Source organism: Tursiops truncatus, chromosome 2, assembly GCF_011762595.2.
Source record: "Tursiops truncatus isolate mTurTru1 chromosome 2, mTurTru1.mat.Y, whole genome shotgun sequence".
Taxonomy (NCBI): Eukaryota; Metazoa; Chordata; class Mammalia; order Artiodactyla; family Delphinidae; genus Tursiops; species Tursiops truncatus.
The window spans coordinates 114,242,765-114,258,746 of record NC_047035.1 but is presented as its reverse complement, the minus strand read 5'-3'; the positions used below and the strand labels follow the sequence as shown (position 1 = coordinate 114,258,746).

The following is a 15,982-nucleotide window of genomic DNA, read 5'->3' as shown; positions in this document are numbered from 1 at the left end:
TCTAGAAAGCAATAATGGCAAGTTGTATCAAGAGCCTTTAATAAGTCTATACACTTTGATCCAGCAAATCCACTTCTAATAACTGTCAGAAATTCAAACAGCTTTACACACAATGGTATACGTTAAGGTGTCACCCAGAGTGGTAACAAATGAAAACCTCAGTGTTTGACTATAAGGGAAGAAGGTTAAGTAATTGTATACCCATATGTTGGACTAGCATGAAGCCATTACAAGTGATTTTCAGATAATTGTATTGGCAATGGGAAATGGTCATAGTATGGTAAGCTTAAGAATTAGGATTCAGAGCTGTGTATCTAATATTATTTTAATTTTATAAAATGATTATGTGCGTATTCCTAAGTAAAATATTAAAAAGAAATATATCAACCCTTTAGGTATTCATAGCTGGTGATCTTTATTTTCTTCTTTGTATCCCTCACCAAAGAGACAGCTTTTTGTTGTTTATAAAAATAATTGGATAAAGCAATTATACTCCAATAAAGATGTTAAAAAAAATAATAATTGGATCTATTTGTTATTCTACCAAGCTCACCAATTTATCTTATGACAGTAATGTGGAACTCAGAGGTATAGTAGAAAAGGCACATATCCAGCTAGCTGCAGGTTTTAGGCAAGTCACTTCATTTCTCTATACCTGAGTTTCTTCATCTGTATGATGGGAATGATAATATTTACCTCCCATGGCTATTTTGATTATTTAATAAGGGGAATATAAAGTGATGAGCACATATTAAGTGTTCAATAAATATTGGATTCTTTCTCCTGCTTCCCCCCTCCCCACTCCTATTTTCATTTTTACCAATAGGAAGTAATAAAAAGAATGTGAGTATTTAGATCTATGTACCATTCTATTATTCATTATAAATTAATTGGATGGCCTGATAGTTGTGGTTTTTAAAAGCACATGTTTCAGAAAGGAGGAAAATCTCTGTGCTTGAGGAAGATGGCAGGTAACAAGGGGAGGTTTCAGAGAGAACACAGACGTTCTTAACTTCTATTTTCATCTGTCTCCCTATCAAGGAGAAATGCCATCAAACCAGATTGGAGGAAACTGAAGGCCAAGACAGGCGCACAGATAGTGGGAAACTACTTTAACCAAATACACAAATTGGACTCTGCCTCACTCTTGGCTGCAACATGAAAAGAAAAGTTGCATTCCATGGGAGGCCACTGTTCAAATATTGCATAAGTGTCTTTGATCTGGTAGAATTTTTCTTGGACCCCTTAAAACCACACTGAGAGCACTGAGAGTCAGGGGGGCAGAGAGGGGAGAGGATTTGGGAGAAAGAGGTCTTTGGAGAGAATGGTTTGCGTCCTGTGGGTACTTCCCCTTCAACGAGAAAGAGACAGAGAGAGAGGCTTCAAAGGAGAGCAGTTGGAAGGCAGAGGCTGAGGACGGGACACAGGAAATTGGGGTCTGACTCCTGCCTGAAAAATCTAAAGAATGAGAAGCACACCATTGTAAAGCAATTATACTCCAATAAAGATGTAAAAAACAAACAAACAGAAAAGAATGAGAAGGCTTGCAGCACTTGCCAGGATCAGGGAGTGAAGAGCTAGTTTACAGAAGTACAAGAGAAGAGCTTCCCTACCCTCAAGATTTCTCAGCACTACCCCACCCCAGAGGAGTCAGAATTCCAGGTTAGTACGCCGAAGTAGGAGGAAAGGGTAAAAAAAAAAAAAAAAAAAGATGCCTAACACACAGTTTGACCAGCTGTAAGCTTCCTGTCTGCAGCAGGCCCAGGCTGATGAGGAAGATTTAACTTGCAACAAAGGTCACAGTTCTGCTCCTTACGTAGAGGAGACTTCTGTATCTAAATGGAGACCGTATTTGGTGACTTAAAGTGATTATAGAACTTTCATTTATCATGAGTGATCAGAAAAGTCACGGGACTGACGAATTTTCATCCACAAACAGCAGAAGGATATCCCCCACCGGAATAATTTTAAGAAACAGATGGAGATGAAATAAAGTTGCTTTCTGCTTATACCCCAGAAGTTCACTTGGACCGAATACACTACCTAGCTTGCTTAAATGAGTTTAAGTCAGCTGGTCCAGAAAAACGACCTTCCAGATGGCCACAAGAGTCACCTGTAAAATCTTTGCGATGTCCTGGAAAATGGAGAGCACAGCCAAAACATGAAAATGTCCTGATTTTTAAATGGGGCGATAGATGAAATTTACAACCTGGCTGATGAGTGCCACCAGCGCCAACACAAATCTTGACAGGATTATTAAACAGGTGGTTTTCTGAGTACTTTAAAAAGAAAGTGTTTTTGCCAGGAGCAAGTATGGAGTCACTAAGCATAAGCCTAACCTGGTTTCTTTTTTGTATGAATTATTAGATTAGTGGCTCAGGAGGATGTCGTAGACTCAGTGTCTTATTTCTGCGAGGCCTTTTACTAAATCCCTCCTGATTCTCTTGTGCAAAGGTAGAGACCTGTCAGTGGGGACTGAGAAGTAGATTTATAGTTGGTTGAACAATTGCTCTGCAGGAGTGTTGATGAATGAATCCCTGTCATCCAGGAGGCGGGGGTCTCTGGAGGCACTCCAGTGGGCTTTGTTCGGGCTCTTGTCCAGGTTAATATTTTTTATTAATAACTTGGAAGATGACATAGAAGTCCATTTTATCAAAAGTGTGGGAGACACTAAGGCAGAAGAGATAGTGAACACACGTGAAAAACTATAAATTTTTAAAAATTTGCAGTCATATCTGCTGACAGTTTGGCAGTGAAAGTTGAAATAGCGGCAACCAGGGCAAAGCCTGCTGAGGGCTGATTCAAGCCATCTTTTCACCCTCTCCAACAAATGCTAACTTGCACAGCCCGCTGACGCTGGGGGCCCTCTTGGTTACCTAGTTCCCTATGCCACCAGCCCCAGGGTCATCCTCTATCTTATTCTTCTCGTTAACTTAATGACACCCCAGCTCCTCCCCACAAATGGGTCCCAACATTGACAGGCAAAGCCTACTGCTGCACTTGAGCTCCATCAAGACCTTCCCAGTTTAGGCCCCTGTCCTGACTCAGCCACGTTTTAACTCTCTGGGCATCCTGCCAGCTCATGGCCCATTATCAGTCCCCCAGAGCTCTGTGAACAGGACCAGGAATTCCTTTCCCTCCTTCCACCAAGTGTCTACTTGTTTCAACATCCTAATCCCATATATCCATGGGCATAAATATATATGTACTTCCCACCGGTACGCAGTCTCACAGGGATGAATGTCAATTCTGCATTGTTTAAAAATTCAATTAAATTTGGGGGAGACTTGCCTTGACAAGACTCTACATTGAGCCTTTGGGCCAAATTGCCTAAGACCATTTTGCCTAAAGTCAATTTGCTTAAAGTTCTGGCTGTTGAAAATGTATATCTTTTTTTTTTTAAGATTTTTTTCTTTTGATGTGCACCATTTTTAAAGTCTTTACTGAATTTGTCACAATATTGCTTCTGTTTTATGTGTTGGTTTTTTGTCTGCAAGGCATGTGGGATCTTAGCTCCCCGACAAGGGATCAAACCTACATCCCCTGCATTGGAAGGTGAAGTCTTAACCACTGGACCACCAGGGAAGTCCTGAAAATGTATATCTTAAGAGCACATTTGTGGCTCTTAAGAATAAAATCACTCTGTCTCTATACAGCATTTTGAGTGTTGGAGGACTCCTCCTATTGTAAATATTTTGTGAATTTGTAAGCAAATTTAAGGGACTTCTACGTTTATGTCACATTTTTGTAAGTTATTTTTAAACTTACAGTATATCATTTGGCAAATTCTAATAATGTTCTATGCCTAGGTATAGACCCTAGAGAAAACAGCGTATTTTTACACAAAAAGACTTGTGTAACACGTATGAGCAAAAAAAGATCATTCCTGTTTTATTCATAATAACCAAACACTGGAAGTAACACAAGTATCCATCAACACAAGAATAAACAAATTCAGTTACCTACATACAATGAATTACTACTTCATGCAACAACATGGATTAATCTCAAAAACATATTGAACAAAAGAAGCCAGGAAGGCATGGGTATGATTCCATGTGTATGAAGTTCAAGCAGAGGCAAAAATTAAAATATGGTGGAAGCATTGGTACAGTTCTTATCCAGGAGTAGGAATTGACTGGGAAGGAGCATAAAGGAATTTCCTGGGCTAAGGAAACGTTCTATGTCTCGATCTGGAAAGTGGCCACATGTGCAAAAAGTCATAGATACACAAAGAGTCATCAAGCTCTACTCTTAAGATTTGTGCATTTTACTAGGTGTAAATTAACAGCTCACTAAATTATTGTTTATATTTCTTTATATTTCATATGTAACTTTCCGCTCAAAAGCACACCGAGTTTGAATATTTTTACCTCTGGTTTGAAGTTTAGTGAAGTTTTTAAATACTTTTGGGGGGTAAAATTTTAATTTCGAAGGAAAATCAGCACACCTTCAGGGTGGTACCTGTTTAGTGAGCTTCGCCTCATTTGAATGGTAGACATGTGCGACATCCCTCAGCATATTCAACTCCATGACAGTTTAATTTTCATAACATCTAATTGGAAAAGTCACGCCAGGTGATGGATCTGAACATACACGTCAGCACACAGCGTCCCGAGTTCAGGCAATTGTGGATATTTGCATCTGGGATTGAGCCACAAGCAGTTTTCCACAAATCGTCCTCAGTCTTCATGCCCTTGCCCGAAATAGACAGCTCTCACCCACCCACATCCCATGCTGATCCTAACGGAGGGTTGGCAGGCACCAGCTGGTGTCCTGCGTCCATATTCCCGTTAGCTTGGAGCAAGGCCAGCCCAATGGGCAGGCTTTGAGTAATTCTAACTGCCTTGAGGTTGCCAGAGGAACGTAGGGGTTGAACTCCTTGTACCACCTCTCAGGGAATAGCTCTGCAGGCCCCACCTGCATGCCCATTCCAGGTCACTCAACTTCTCCTAGGATGAGAGACCCTTACAGAAGCAGCAGCCCAATCCCCCATCCTCTCTCCTTGACGATAATGTCCAATACAGCCCACATGGAAGTAAGATCAGAATACTCCTCTGCAAATACCCCCTGGAAGTTTTGTTAATACATGAGTAGTGCTGCTGTGGGCAATGCTTGGCAAAATCCCCAACTGGAGCCTGGGCCCCCAGTTCTGGCCATGTAACATTTTTTCCCCTTCTTAGGGGAAGGGAAGGTATTAATAGATTAGGCCTATTGTTTTTAAGCAAGGTAGACTGAGTCCCAGTGCTCTTTTTTGTAAGATGTCTGTCTGGGAGCCCTGAGGAGAATGAGCATTATCCCCTAATCCCTGGTTAGAGACCCTTTTGTGCAGGAATCCTGTTGGCTTGCTCTTTTGTGCCATAAACAGATTAGGGAGAATCATGTTCCTCTGTGTCCGAAATAAGGTAGAAGGAAGGTGTGAGTAGATTGCATCCTGAGCCGTAATATCTGGCCTGGAAGAGAAGAATGAGAGAAATAAGGACCGCCTCTCCCTTTTCTGGAAGAGTAGAAAACAGTGTGGATAATGCTTTCATTATTTTATTATTATTTGTTTTTTGATGGTACCTTTGGTAAAGATTAAAGGGTTTTCGCCAGTCTCTCAAAACTCAGCTTGGCTTTGAGGAAGAAAGCCCCCAAGTTTAGCAGGCCCTGAAACAGATGTCTCTAGTGTCTTAGCTAATAAACCCACCAGGCTCTTGGGTGAGTGATCAGGCATATCAAAAAGGTTAGAAGCACAACCTCTGGAGTCAAACTGACCAAGGGTTGAATCCTGACCAGCCATTTTACCTCTAGCTTACAGGCCTCATCTACATCTCATGGTGTAGAGTTAATAACTACGCCACCAGGTCATTATGAGAGTTAGATGATACAGGTAAAGCATTAAGAAATAATAAGTCTTAATTACTGTTGTTCTCGCGATAACACACAGGAGGTGCTGTACCCTGTTTTGGGGGTTTGGAGATTTAAGAGGAAACATAAAGTGGGAAATAGTCTATGACAAAATGTCAGATCATGGGAGGTCTGGAAATCTTGAAATACGAGGAACAGTTAAGGAAACGAAGGGGGTTTTGCTTGGAAGAGAAAGAATTGTCTACTTGAAGGGCTACACAGTATGCCAGTAGTGGCCAAACAGCCACCTGACAAGGATGTCCTGTGCCGATAGCACCTTTCAGCTCTAAATGAAATTCTGATCCCCCAAGAGGCTCTGCCCTGAAAGCAGCAGAAATTGGCGGGGGTGGGGGGGCAAAGGCTGTGAGGCATGGTTAGCAGCTGGTGATATCCAGGGCCCCCTGTTGGAAGATGCTGAGCAGACACAAGCCTGGCCCTCTGGCTGGGCCAGAAGGACCTGGGACCCAGAACAGCCCAGGGAGGGAAGCAGGTAGTGGTTTATCCCAATTGGACCCGAGAGGTCTTTTGGAAAGATCCTAACACTATTCCTAGTATTTTGTCCAGTTTCAGGAGAGGCTACCTCAGGTCACCAAAGCACTCCTCCTGGGTGGAGTGGAGTTTGTTTCCTTGTGGTCTGGCCAGGAAGCGCCCAGCTGGGTGGCCAAGAGGCTGGCTGCCTTGGCTGGAAGGCTGAATGACTAGCCAACTGGTGCAACTCCAGGGAGCAGATTGATCCGCCTCGACTGGCCGGTCCTCCAGCCGCTGTCGCTGCCTGCAGAGCGTCCCCCCTCCAGCCAGCTGCTTTTCTCATTGCAAGGCTTGTAAATGGTATGATTTACGACTGTGCTCATCCATGCTGGCCCCCGGGTATGCACGCTTTCCCTTCCAGGATGGAAAGTGAATAATGAACTAATCACCCTGCTTCGAGTTCAATATGGAGCTGAGTGTTTGCAGATCTTTATTGTACTGTGCAAGCCAAGTCGAACCGCTCCATTTACACTCCTGATTCATTTAAGTTTGTACAATTCTGCCTGCTCCTGGGGAATTGCCGCCTCGTGGCTTCTTGGTCTTGGAGAAAGTCTCACGTGTCCCTCCCAGCCATCCTCTCCCCTAAGAGTGGATGCCAAAGACTCCTGGGAGCTCAGAGAAGCCAAGCCACTTCCTGAGAGACTGCTCTTTGGGATGTCTCATGTCCCAAATGGTGCTGTTTAGGGCATGTCTCAGCATCAACAGAGATAGCTGATGCCAGCTGGTGTGTGTAGCACAGAGACGGCACACAGGAAATGTTTGTTGAATGAAGGACCCTGGCTCCACAGACACAAAACTAATGTTTTGCAGTCAAAACAAACTAATGTTTATCAAAACTAATGGCTTGCAGTCATGGCTGTTCTGGTTTCTCTTTTCCCTTGTTCAGGTTCTGTAGGACTTTAGAGCAGAGTTTTCACTAGGTCTCAGATCTGTTGAGATCTGAGTGATGAGATGGGGCAACTTCTTTCTCAAGTTCACTGGGAAGCAGTAGGATGTCAAGTCTGCGTTTGAAGATTTGGAGCTTTCCCAGCTTTGGCCACTTTTCTTCACCTCCCAGAAACCAAAGTCCTAAGCAGGTACCTTTATCCAGTGCTTGAATAAGAAAAGCAGTAGACCTCAGGGCTCTGGACAGAGAAGGCTGATCTGGGCTTCATCCTGATGGGCTCCAAGAAAGGGACACGTGTAGTCTGAAGACATATTCAGGTCAGACTGCAGCTGAGATGCTGCCTCATCCACTTCATGATCCAGCCTTCCTACTCTGCACACCCTGGTCCTACAGCCCAGCAGGACCCCCACACCCAAGCTTCTCTTTTGTGAAGCTTTTGTTCACATTGTTCTGTTCTCTGAGCCCTTGCTTCCTGCCCTGCTACTTGCTGGGGTGCCTTCTCCCCCCCACTCCTCAAGAACTGCCTCTACAGCTATCTCCCCATGAAACCTCCAGGCTTCCTCATATCAGCATGGTCTCTCTTCCTTTTGGTCTTAGCCACATTGGTGGCTTAGTATTTGGTCTAAATGCTCATCCCTCATTTAGACCTTCTCTAACTTTCCCTCATTCCCTTGTCTCCTGGCCAACTGGGCACGGCTTCTGCATTCTCACTCTAGTCACTGGTAAAGTGTGAGGACAAGAAGGAGCTGAGGGCAGCCCCACAGCCACCATTAGGAACCTCATTACAGACCAGCCGTAACTGCCTTCTTTCATCTGCTAAACAAAATCATTTACAGAGCCCCTGCTCTGCCCAGGCAACAATGAACATGGCTTCACCTCTTCTGGTTTCTCCCCTCCTCACTCCAGCCACAGCAACTTTCTATATACCTTCAACTCTGCCTTGATCCCTCCTGCCCCAGGGCCTTGGTATATGTTCTTCTCTACGCCTGGAACATTCATACTCTCCTTCTCTCCTAGTTTATTCATTCTGATGTTTCAGAGGTCAACTCAAACACCAATTCTCCAAGGTTCCAGGTTCATCCTGGAACCACCAACACCAGTGATCCTGTCTCTTGCCCCTTGGGCTGGATGTTTTCTCTGAAACTCTAATCACAACTCTAATTACAGTGATTAATTATGTAATCAGTTGTTTAATATTCACCCCACCCCGCCCGGAGATGTAAGCTCTCTGAGGGCAGGGCCATGTCTGCCTTGCTCACTGCTCTGTTTTTATTGTCTAGAACAGGACCTTATACACAGGAAGTGCTCAATAAGTACCATTTAAATAAATAAATACAATGTATAATGAAAGACATTTAAAGGTCTCTTCTTACATTTCAATCTAGTAAACCTATCAATGGAGAAATGTGGTCAGTGGGCATGATAGCCAGCCACTGGTGGTCTCCATTCCTCTTGCCATTCCAAATGCTAGTGATGGTGCTTTTCATCTTGCAAGATGTTGCTCACATAGAACACTGCAGGCAGAGTTGGAAACAGGAGTCGTCCTGGGAACAATGCCTACTGGGGATTAGAGTTTTTCATGCACTCCATCATAGAAGATCCAGGGGCTACGTCTTATAAGCTTCAGACAGACATGGGGTGAGCTGTGCATGTCCACCTGCCATCATCTGAAATCAAATGGAGTGCAGAGTAGGGGCATATGTAGAACTTATGAAAACATAAGATTAGTAGAATATTATTTACTATAAGAATCAGAAAAGAATTAGAAAATCATTTGTCATCCTTAACAGGTTGCAGAAAGACACACTGTCTATAAAACTGGAGTATTATCAGAGCCTAAGTGATCTAGGGGAAGGGAAATACCCACCTCCAGTTAGCTCTAGCCTCCCATGTGGGAGGCTAGAAATACACAAATCCAGCCACTCTAGCCATCCTCTCCCACCTAAAGACGGGTAAAAACTGAGAAACACTTGTGAAGCTCACAGTTCAGAGGCATACACTCACTAAAAGACTGAACCCTAATCACAAGACTATAGAATGCTTCCCCTCCCCCACACCTCCCCACCACATTACTAAAGGCCTATATTCAGCAGTTCCTTCTACCTGGTACATCATGTCCAGCTATCAAGACAAAAAAATACAATGCATAATAACAGGCAAAAAACACAATTTGAAGAGACAGAGCAAGTGTCAGAACCAGTCCTGGCAGGGATTATCAGACCAGGAATTTAAAACAACTATGATTAATACACTCAGGGCTCTGATGTATAAAGTAGACAGCATGCAAGAACACATGGACAATGTAAGCAGAGAGATGGATATCCTAAAAAAGAATCGAGCTAGAGATCAAAAACACTGTAATGGAAATGAAGAATGTCTTTGATGGGCTCATTATTAGACTGGACACAGCTGAGGAAAGAATCTCTGAGCTGGAAGATATATCAATAGAATGCTCCCAAACTGAAAAGCAAAGAGAACAAAGACTGGGGGAAAAGCCAGAACAGAATATCCAAGGACCATGGGACAACTGTAAAGGTGTGACATACATGTAGTGGGGATACCAGAAGGAGAAGAAAGAGACAAAGGATGAGAAGAAATGTTTGAAACAATAATGACTGAGAATTTCTCCAAAGTAATGTCTGTAAACCACAGATCCAATAAGCTTAGAGGACAGTAAACAAGATAAATGCTGGGGAATAAAAACCAAACCTAGGTATATCATTTTCAACCTAAAGAAAGTCAAAGACAAAGAAATTCCCTCAAAGAAGCCAGAGAGGGGAAAACATCTTACATACAGAGGAGCAAAGATAAGAATTACATCAGACTTCTCCTTAGAAACCTCTTATGCAAGCACTAAGAGAGTGCAGTAAAACATTTTTTATTTTATTGAAGTATAATTGATTTACAATGTGTTAATTTCTGCTGTACAACAAAGTGACTCAGTTATATATATTTTTTTCTTTTTCATGTTCTTTTCCATTATGGTTTATCACAGGACATTGAATATAGTTCCCTGTGCTATACCGTAGGACCTTGCTGTTTATCCATCCTATACATAATAGTTTGCATCTGCTAACCCCAGACTCCCAATTCTTCCCTCCCCCACCCCTCCTCCCCCTTGGCAACCACAAGTCTGTTCTCTATGTCTGTGAGTCTGTTTCTGTTTTGTAGATATGTTCACTTGTGTCGTATTTTAGATTCCACATATAAGTGATATCATATGGTGTTTATCTTTCTATTTCTGACTTACTTCGCTTAGTATGATAATCTCTTGGTCCATCCATGTTGCTGCAAATAGCATTATTCCATTCTTATGGCCGAGTAATATACCATTGTATGTATATACCACATCTACCTTATCCATTCATCTGTCGATGGACATTTAGGTTCTTTCCATGTCTTGGCTATTGTAAATAGTGCTGCTATGAACATAGGGGTGCATGTATCTTTTTAAATTACAGTTTTCTCTGGATGTATGCCCAGGAGTGGAATTGCTGGATCATATGATAACTCTATTTTTAGTTTTTTGAGGAACTGCCATACTGTTTTTCATAGTGGCTGCAACAGTTTACATTCCCACCAACAGTGTAAGAGGGTTCCCTTCTCTCCACACCTTCTCCAGCATTTATTATTTGTAGACTTTTTAATGATGGCCATTCTGACTGGTGTGAGGTGATATCTCATTGTAGTTTTCATTTGCATCTCTCTAATAATTAGCGATGATGAGCATATTTTCACGTGCCTATTGGTCATCTGTGTCTTCTTTGGAGAAATGTCTATTCAGATCTTCTGCCCATATTTCTACTGGGTTTTTTTTTTTTTTTTTTTTTTTGCTATTGAATTGTATGAGCTGTTTGTATATTTTTGAACTTAAGCCCTTATCAGTCACATCATTTGCAAATATTTTCTCCCAGTCCATAGGTTGTCTTTTCGTTTTGTGTATGGTTTCCTTTGCTGTGCCATAGCTTGTAAGCTTGATTAGGTCCCATTTGTTTATTTTGGGCTTTATTTCTGTTGCCTTGGGAGACTGACTTAAGAAAACATTTGTGCGATTTATGTCAGAGAATGTTTTGCCTATGTTCTCTTCTAGGAGTTTTATGGTGTCTTGTCTTATATTTAAGTCTTTAAGCCATTTTGAGTTTATTTTTGTGTATGGTGAGAGGGTGTGTTCTAATGTCATTAGTTTACATGTGGCTGTCCAACTTTCCCTACACCACTTACTGGAGAGACTGTCTTCTCCCCATTGCCTCCTTTGTTAAAGATTAATTGTCCATAGGTCTGTGGGTTTATTTCTGGGCTCTCTTTTCTGTTCCATTTATCCGTATGTCTGTTTTTGTGCCAATACCATGCTATTTTGATTACTGTAGCTTTGTAGTATTGTCTGAAGTCTGGAAGGGTATTGCTTCCTGCTTTGTTCTTTTTCCTCAGGGTTGCTTTGGCAATTCCGGGTCTTTTATGGGTTTGTATAAATTTTAGGATTATTTTGTTCTAGTTCTGTAAAAAAATGTCACTGGTAATTTGATAGGGATCACACTGAATCTGTAGATTGCTTTGGGTAGTATGGCCATTTTAACAATACTAATTCTTTTTTTTTTTTTTTTAGTGTTGACTTTTTAAATTAATTTTTATTGGAGTATAGTTGCTTTCACAATATTAATTCTTAAGTGTAGTAAAATATTTAAAGTGTTGAGAGAAAATAATCTCCATTCTAGAACTCTGTGTCCTGCAAAATTATCCTTCAGAAATGAAGAAGAAATAAAGACTTTTTCAGAGAAACTAAAATTAAGGGGATTTGTTGCCAATAGACCTGCCTTGCAAGAAACGTTAAAAGAAGTTTTTTTAGAGAATAGGTAAACAATATAGTTCAGAAATATGGATTTACTTAAAGAAAGGGAGAGCACTGAAGGAGAAGTAAGTGAAGATAAAATAAAAACTTATTTTTCTTGTGAATTGATCTAAAAATAATAATTTGTTCAAAATAATAGCAACAATGTGTTTGAATATATATCTATATATATGCTTATGTATGTTTATACATAAATGAAATGAATGATGGCAATGATACAAGGGATGGGAGGGAGAAATTAGGACCCTTTCATTATTATAAGGTCCTCATACTACCTGCAAAGCAGTAAAATGTTATTGAAAATGGACTTGTAAATGTGTATTACAAACTCTAGAGGTACCACCAAAAAAAAAAGTCTTAAAAAACAAGTATAACTAATATGCTAAGAAAGGAGAGAAAATGGAATCATATGAAATGCTCAAGTAAAACTACAAGAGGCAGAAAAAGAGTGGAAGACAAAAATAGGAACAATAAACAAGGACAATAAATAGAAAATAGTAACAAATATGGTAGATAGTAATCCAACTGTATCAATGATCACTTTGAACGTCAGTGGTCTAAATGCATCAATTAAAAGACAGATTGTCAGAGTGCATCAAAAAACAAGACCCAACTAGATGTTGTCTATAAGAAACCCAGTTTAAATATAAAGACACATATAGATTTTGTTCTTTATAAATTTATTTTATTTATTTATTTTTGGCTGTGTTGGGTCTTTGGTTGCTGCGTGCGGGCTTTCTCTAGTTGCAGCGAGCGGGAGCTACTCTTCTTTGTGGTGCACGGGCTTCTCATTGCAGTGGCTTCTCTTGTTGTGGAGCGTGGGCTCTAGGCACATGGGCTTCAGTAGTTGTGGCTCATGGGCTCTAGAGTGCAGGATCAGTAGCTGTGGCGCACAGGCTTAGTTGCCCCATGACATGTGGGATCTTCCCGGACCAGGGCTCGAACCCATGTCCCCTGCATTGGCAGGTGGATTCTTAACCTCTGCGCCACCAGGGAAGTCCCTAAAGACACATATAGATTTAAAGTAAATGGATGGAGGAAAATATACCACGCTAACAATAATCAAAAGAAAGCAAGAATAGCCATATTAATCTCAGACAGATCAGACTTCAGAGAAAGGAAAGTTATTTGGGATAAAAAGGGCATTACATAATGATGAAGAGATCAGTTCTCCAAGAAGACGGTACCAAATTCTGGCAAGGATGTGGAGCAACAGAAAGTCTAATTCACTGCTGGTGGGAATGCAAAATGGTGCAGCCACTTTAGAAGACAGTTTGGCCGTTTCTTACAAAACTAAAATATTCTTTTTTTTTTTTACATGTTTTATCATTTTATTAGGAATAATTCCAGATGGGTTATGAATAAAACTCATTCATTGAGTTTGATGAGTTGTCCAAAAACTCTTAATGAAGACGTGTTCCCCAATAAACGATAAAACATCAGCAGAACTATCATGTACTGGGCCAAGAGTCAGGCTGATACCAAAAGCAACATGCAACATAAAAAAGGTACAATATAAAGGAAGACCATCTGCTGAGTATTAAAAATCATCTCAATATGAACTCTTCACAACTAGCATAGAACTAATTAGCTATCAAATCCAAACCACACCAAGGTAAGCTTGGCTGATAGAAGCCAGGAATCAATAATGGGGGGAAATATAAGCTCCTCAGTGCAAGAGAACTGAATAGTGTTTTGGAGCATTTCCCTGGCTGGTACAAGCAGTATTCAAAACGCTTTTTTAAAAAAAGTCTTTTAGGGCTTCCCTGGTGGCGCAGTGGTTGGGAGTCTGCCTGCTGATGCGGGGGACACGGGTTCGGGCCCCGGTCCGGGAAGATCCCACATGCCTCGGGGTGACTGGGCCCGTGAGCCATAGCCACTGGGCCTGCGCGTCCGGAGCCTGTGCTCCGCAACGGGAGAGGCCACAGCAGTGAGAGGCCTGCGTACCGCAAAAAAAAAAAAAAGTCTTTTTGGCAAGGGAGAAAAATAAAGACAAATGGAATGCTACATTTTTTAAATCAGCTGTTGACTGTCCCAGGAATGATAAAGGTATCAGTAACGTAGCAAGGGGATAACTTTAAAACATTATTTGTTGTGGGCTCAAAAAAACATTCAAAATGGATTTATTCAAAGGTGTCACATTAGCTACGTCCAGGCATTTAGGCTTAAGGAAAGTAAAATTAAAAGAGGACACTTTTTTTTCCCCAAGAGAATCTCTTTAAAACCAAGCATATTGCTAAATGGCAACATTATACTTGGTAAACAATAATTGGCAACAAAATAAGTTAAAACGCAGTACTATTCTGCCCAAACCAGTCCCAGATACTGTTTAATAACCAAGATGCAAACTAATTTCGTTTTAACAAGCCTAGACCGATTCCATCAAACATGTCCTTGGTTAGATATCGAGTTTCATTTAACATTTTGAAAGCTCATTTGACAGCCAGTCAAGTCCCTCATACAGACCAGTTCCTTGTGTAGCACAAGTGGCTTGAACATACCACGTTCTGTTACGAAAAGACTGAGGACCTAATTTATCTGTCATTTCACTAATGGCCATAGCATTCGGCAAATCCTGTTTGCTTGCAAAAAGCAGAAACATGGCATCCCGCAGCTCATCTTCCTGAAGCATTTTCTGCAGCTCTTCTGCTCCTTCCCGAATTCTTTCACGATCATTGCTATTGACCACAAAAATAAGACCCTGGGTACTTTGGAAGTAATGCCTCCAGAGAGGCCTAATTTTATCTTGACCACCAACATCACATACTGTGAAACAAATGTTCTTATATTCTACTGTTTCCACATTAAAACCAATGATAGGAATGGTGGTGACTATCTCTCCTAACTTCAGTTTATACAGAATGGTCGTCTTGCCAGCAGCATCCAATCCAGCCATCAAAATGCACATCTGCTTCTTGCTGAAGAGACGGGAGAAGAGGGAAGAGATGGTGAAGCCCATGGTGGTAGTGGCACTTGCGAAGGGAAGGAGCAGAAGGGGTTTGGGGCGACCCCGGGCCTTCTTTCATGCTCCTGGCAAACTCAGGGAGGAAAGAGGAGCTGAGGGCCGCAGGGACGGCTCGCTAGCCGGTGTGTATGATGGAGCTCCCCTCTGGGACAGAAATTAGCAGGGTGATAACCTGCTCGACGACACTAAAATACTGTTATCATGTGGTCTATCAGTCTCACTCCTTGGTATTAACCCCAATGAGTCGAAAACTCATGCCCACACAAAAACCTGCACACAGGTATTTATAACAGCTTTACTCATAATTGTCAAAACTTGGAAGCACCGAAATGTCCTTCAGTAGGTGAATGGATAAATAAACTGTGATACATCCAGACAATGGAATATTATTCAGCGCTAAAGAGAAAAGAGCTATCACGCCACAAAAAGACATGAAGGAAACTTCACTGCATGTTACTTCGTGAAAGAAGCCAATCTGAAAATCCTACATACCGTATAATTCCAACTCTGTGATATTCTGGAAAAGACAGAACTATGAAGACAGTAAACTGATCAGTGCTTGCCAGGGTTTGTTGGGGAGAAGGATGAATGGGTGGAGCACAGAGGCTTTTTAGGGCAGTGAAAGTATTCTACATAATACAGTAATGGTGGGTACATGGCATTTTACATTTGCCTAAACGCATAGCATATACAACACAAACAGTGAACCCTAACGTAAACTGTGGGCTTTAGTTAATAATAACATATCAATATTGGCCCATCAATTGTAACAAACGTACTAGACTAATGCAAAATGCTAATCATTGGAGAAATCGGGGTTGGGAAATGAGGGGAACTCTCTGTACTTTCTGCTCAATTTTTCTGTAAA

The 15,982-nt window shown here is 41.5% G+C and overlaps 1 pseudogene; it reads right to left on the bottom strand.

Annotated features, from left to right (window-relative positions):
- Positions 1-14,521: 14,521 nt before the first annotated feature.
- LOC101321910 (ADP-ribosylation factor 4 pseudogene) lies at positions 14,522-15,108 on the bottom strand (annotated as a pseudogene).
- Between the last annotated feature and the right edge of the window lie 874 nt (positions 15,109-15,982).